This window comes from Megalops cyprinoides, chromosome 25, assembly GCF_013368585.1.
Source record: "Megalops cyprinoides isolate fMegCyp1 chromosome 25, fMegCyp1.pri, whole genome shotgun sequence".
Lineage (NCBI taxonomy): Eukaryota > Metazoa > Chordata > Actinopteri > Elopiformes > Megalopidae > Megalops > Megalops cyprinoides.
The window spans coordinates 16781246-16787070 of NC_050607.1; positions in this window are offsets into that span (position 1 = coordinate 16781246).

Genomic DNA, 5825 nt, shown 5'->3' on the forward strand with positions numbered 1-5825 from the left:
AGGCCTGCCTGTGTTTCCTCTAACCCAACCGGGAGAGTTTTCAGTGAATCCTGGAGACGCCCTTTCCCCCCGTCCGAGCTCTGCCCTCCCGGGCGATGTCACCGCTCGCTGCTGCTGTGGGAGCGTGGGAAATCCCCACGCACAAGGGCTCAGCTGGGCCGAGGAGTGCGTGACTGCAGGAGAAGCACCAACACCTTTCCTAAAGACACAGGAGGACATGGACATGCATATTTACGCTTGTTCCAGTAGCTCAAAAGCACAACCTGCTGCAAGGTGAAAAGAGAACACACGAGGCACATTAATATTGCTGCTAATTTAGGGGCGGCAGTGTAGCAGAGTGGCAAGGAGCAGGACCAAAAGGTTGCTGATTTGATTCCCTGCTGGGGAACTGCTGCCGTACCCCAGGATTGTAAATATCCAGCTGTATAAATGGGTAGCATGTGAAAACGGTAACCTGTGTAAGTCTCTCTGGATAGGAGCTTCTGCTAAATGCCATTAAACTACTGTGTGAATACAGACCATCAGGTCATTTCACATGAAGTGAATGTGCGCCCATTACATGTGAACCGAGTGTATCGGGCCAAAATCATTGAGATATACCTGAATGGCCGTGAAAGTGATATGTCGGTTGTGGGGATTAAATGTGAGAACCCAGACCAATAGCCAGTCTTTGTTCCGTGCCGGGGCGACAGGGACACAGCGGCTTTCACGGCGCCTTCAATGGCAGCGTTTGGATTTCTATTTATTCCGACCCGTATGAGCGGTGCCGGAGGAGAGGACACTCCGGGCTGATTAAATAGAGCCGCGAGTGGCAGCCGGGAGGTTGTTCAGCGGCGACGCTGAGAGGCCTTTCATGCCGGCGACGGTCTTTGTGGCATCCGCGGCGTCGCGCCGGCGATTTTCGACCCGCTCTCGGCAGGGGGCTCCTCTAACCTTCGGCTGAAAAGGAAGCGGCACAAATCTCTGACTGTAACACCAGCGATGATTCAGTCGCTGTAGAAAAAAGAAAATTCAATAATTTCTCTTCCGCTCTTGCTGTTAATGCACAAATCAAAGCCGACGGAGACAGCGAGGGAGGGGGGGGGGTTTCAGAAGCCACCTGTTTACATCCTTGCGTCATCCCCTGTCACCGTGTGTGGTCGCCCCGGCGCCCCGTCAGTCAACAGTTCGTTTAAGAGGGTTCAGAGTGCAATCTCCTGCCCTGCGGGGTGCAATCTGCACTTTATCAGGTGTGGCCTCCACTGACCTTTGCTTCACATCTGAGGCCAGTCTGCCTGCAGCCTTTTCCAGGGCTCTGTGGAATTTTTATGACATCCCATAATTGCCGGGATTCCAATATGGTCCAATTTAAATAGCGGACATCAGCCCTCTGCCCTGAGGTTGAGTAAATAAACTAAAACGGCAGCCAGAAGAGGATTTATTTGTGAACGATGTCCTGGCTCAACAATGCCTACATCAATAGAACGCTCATATAACTAATACTGGGTGATTTTTATGGCATTATAAAATGCTAGAGGTGAAACGGTCAAGGTTTATTTCACTGCAGTAAGCCGTGTTTGTCATTTGTTGCTTGTTTTTAATGAAAATATAAATGTTTTATATATTGCGGGCTGGTTGTAAGCCAGAGTAGCCAGCTGTAAGCCAGTTTTATCTCTCTGTTGTTTCAGTGTGTTGAGAGACAGGTATCTGGCAATCTCAAATTGCGCTCACAAATTGTCTTTGTTTATTGATCTAATTTTCTCAAACTACAATTTGCTGTTTCCCGCAACCACACAGATTTCCACTAATGGCCCTCTCATCCAAGAAATCACCAAGAAAGTAACATAACATTTATAGGGGAAAGGTTACTTCAAAACCTGAAAGATTTTGGTCGCAAAAGCATCAGTTAAGCCCAGGTAATAAGAAAGCATGTTGATCAGAAGTATCTAGCGTTTGTTTCATCGAACCTGTGGATGCAGAAAGTATTTAAAAAGCGATACAAAGTGGAGGAACGCTAAGCTGAACCTTCTCCCAGCCCTGTTCCCGCTAACATCTCCTCTGTGATCTTTTATGAAATTATTTTTACGTTGATGAAAGCCGGCGTTTGTCTGGCGGTCATGTGAACCGGAGGGCTGAGTTGTTGTGGTTATATTTGGCCCCCTTTTTTGCATCCCATGATGTCTTTTGTGACTTTGAATGGGTTTCTACAGGGTGGGATAATGCCTGCCCTCAGCAGACCTCGGCCTGCGTTTCAGTACGTCTCCTCTGTGCCTGTATGGATGACATGTGTGATACATTTTGCTGCATCAGGAAGGTTCGGCTGAGCGGATAGGTCCGCATGGGAAGCCAAGCCACATTTGACAAAGTGAAGCCATCTGATGTCCGCTGACATTCGGGCAGATGCAAAAAAAAAAAAAAACAGGCAGCATCTGGACAGCCGCAGTCCAAATGTAGCATGCAATTAGAGGAAACCAACTTTTTCACCCACTGTAATCTTGTGTCTTTTAAGAAGGGCTTAAACAGGGCTTCAGATGCCACAGCACATTATCGGTCACAGAAACCATCAGAGAGAGGGGGGGGGTCAAATGATCCCTCTGCTAAAACCTTGGGGGGGCTGTTTGGTCCTCTCTCTTTGCGTCTTTAAAACTGTCTGTTACCCTTCATGGCCCTCGCATGAATTGACTCTTTTGGTCTTTATCATCCCATAAATGAACATAAAGGTTTTGTGAAATGGATGAGAATTAAGCAACTTCCTTATGTCTGTTATTCAGAATTAGAATCAGAATCATACTTTATTGGCCAAGCATGCTTTTACACATACAAGTAATTTGACTCTGATTCCAATGTCTCTCATTATTATCAAAGGATAAACCAATTAGATGATTTATCCTTTGAATAACCAGCTCACATAACCGGATGAATTCTGTTCTACCACCAGGTGGTTTTTCATTGAGCGTTTTTGGTTCAGCCTAAAATGAGCCGGGTGAGCAGTGTCGGACTCTGGCTGACCTGGACCACACAGATGAGGAAGTTTTCTTCCAGTCCCGCACCCTCTTTCAACACAAACAGGTCACAGCCTCTCCAAATTCAATTAGGTGGCCTGGGCCTTCGCCCTGCCTGTCTTGGCTCACTCAACGGCATCCGAAAAGAAAAGCCCGAGAGTGACCCCCGCCCTCACGGTCCCTGAGATTAGCGTCGCGTCCCAAACGGCATCCGTCAGCGGCGACTTACTGAAACGTGTCACTCATCTCATTGTTGGAGTCATTCAGAGTATCACTGTTGCAGGTCAGCGTTAAACTCTGTAGTCATTGGATACATGTTTGGGTTAAGTTTCATCAAACAACAGGCAAATGCCCGGCAGCCAAAACAAGCCTGTTTTTTTTTTTCCTTTTTTCTTCCTGTATTTTGGATGGCAGGCGATCAGTGTCACGAGGCTGCTGGGTCACCGAGTTTGTCTGCCTTTGGGGGCGGGGAGCTGGCCTTGGTGCAGCGTGACCCCACCCACAAAGGTGTGTCAGTCTCTGCTGTGGGGGAGGGGGGGCAAATGCTGTTTTTTAAGGTTAAAAAAAAAAATGAACCAGAACTACAGATCAGCCAATCACCAGTCCCTACTAATGCTGAGATAGAGAGCACTTTTTTATTTGCTAGTGTGATGAATTGATCCTTAATATTTCAAAGTTTTGAATCAGTGCCCTTTTTGAATAATGGTCTGATATTCAATCTGATGCTGATGTAGAAGCTCAAATTGAAATCCTCTCATAGTATTGCTCCTGAAAAGGAATACTCTCACATTAATATTGCATTAGCCCGGTTACATAAGCTGCACATGTTACACACACATCGTGCCTGCACGGTCCGATGCATTGACTCGGCTCGTTCCTCTGTTATTGTGTTGTCAGTCAGAGCTGTGGGTATCTGACCTTTGGTATCCTCTACACTTTGCTTAGGCATGCAGTTCGACAGGACATGAATGGGCCCCATGTTTAATGTAATATATCCCTGGGGCTTTCACTCCTATTGTAAGTGGTTCTTTCAGCCACCTTCATTCAAGTGAGAAATGGCAGCGTGTCAAGGGTCTATCAAACGCAGCTCTCAGACCGATGCAATATCTGAATCTCTATTAAAGCGCACCTGCACCACATTGCCAGCAACTGCGGAGACTTCTCGGAGGGGATTGTCGTGTTCGAGTCTTTTTGTCAGTCTGCCCTCAATTTGTTACCCTTAGCTTCCTCACGAGGCAAAGAAAGACCACGTCTGGTCCACCGCGTCTGCAACAGCTGACGGACAGGGAACGGTTTGCGCTTAAGGACGATAGCTGTCTATCTCTCTGGAGCGCTCCTGTGAAATTTACAGTGCTGACCGTTAGAACGCGCCACTCCCGCGGCCGACCGCTCGGCAGCCGCGTGTAAATCGGCCCGGCGCTTCCCGTTTGCGACTCAGAGAGCAAGTGCCCGCATCGGTCGGACGTTTTGACAACAGAAACCTGCTTTTCCAGAGAAGCTGCAGAACGGATATAATGGAAGGTGCTGACAGGCCGACCGCGCGGTATTAAACCTTGATGACGGCGCTGAACCTGAACTGATGTGATTTCGTTTGGCGCGGACTTTGATCCTCACAACCTGGCGTGACTCGAGGATCAGAAATCACTGCTGGCTGGGCTAAGAGAGGGGATCGTCAGCTATATCTGATCACCTCACAGACTCCCACTCCTCCTCCCTCTGTGGAGCTTTTAATGAACATTAGCTTTAATATTGTTGGATTGAATAGGACATTGTCCTTTAGCAGGGGATGGAGTGTGATAAGTATTGTTGTTCATTTAATCAACACAAGTTCATTCTTACGCTGCCACTCACGTAGGAGCTGATCGTTAGATAGTGCCTGTGCGTTATTTCCTGAGCAGTTGGCCGGAGTCTCTCCCCAGCTTGCATGACGGGCCAGGATTCTGCCCTTTCTGTGCTTCCACAGTCTGGCTCTGACTGAGAAAGAGCCCTGAGAGCTTTATGTTACCTTACAGAGCTACGTGACCGCCAGGAATGTCGGGCTTGTTAGCGCGGCCACTTGGGTACCCGGAGCGTGCGGAAACAGAGAAGATTAACACAGCGTGCGCGAGGCGCCGGGGCCGTAGCGCGGCGGAGTGGTTAATGAGCTGGGCTTGCACACCGCGTCTCAGGTTAGATTCCCAGGTGGGACACTGCTGTACTCCTGAGCAAGCAGTTCTACCTGGGTATATGAGTACAGAGGAAGTCAGGCTGGATAACAGCAGTCACGACATCCTCACCGAATCAGTTGCTGATCGCTGGTCGTTCGGGGTGAAGAGTGGCCAGAACCCCTGGTCTCATTTTAACTGCGGAGGGAGCTCTGAGTGCCCATCTTTTCAGGTAATGAGGAGGGGGGTCACGTTGCTGGAGGAAGGCAGGGCTTTTTGTTCTGGCGAGGAGCTACCCGTGAGGACGTCCCGCAGACCGGTCCAAGTTTCTGTGCTTGTCCTTCTGAAAGCGATTACCGCGCTTTTCTGTCCTCTTCCCTTTCCCTGTGCCGGATCACTGTGAGCTCCTCGTGCCTGCCTATCAGGCCACTGTCACGTCTCCTCATGTTGCACACTTATGAGTGTGTCTACCTCCCTCTCAGCCAATCAGCAATGCTTCTGAGCTACACTGTTAGCCGCATGCTTCCATTCTGCCATCTAGAATGCATATTATCCAAACTTCTTTTACATTGTAAATATTTGTCACGAGCCACTTCCAAACCTTGTCATTTTCACAGGATTTTATAGATTTTTTGGTAACAGGCATGCACGGAGCAGAATCCCATTTGCTTGTTTGCTTCAGAGCTACGTCCTGAGGAGT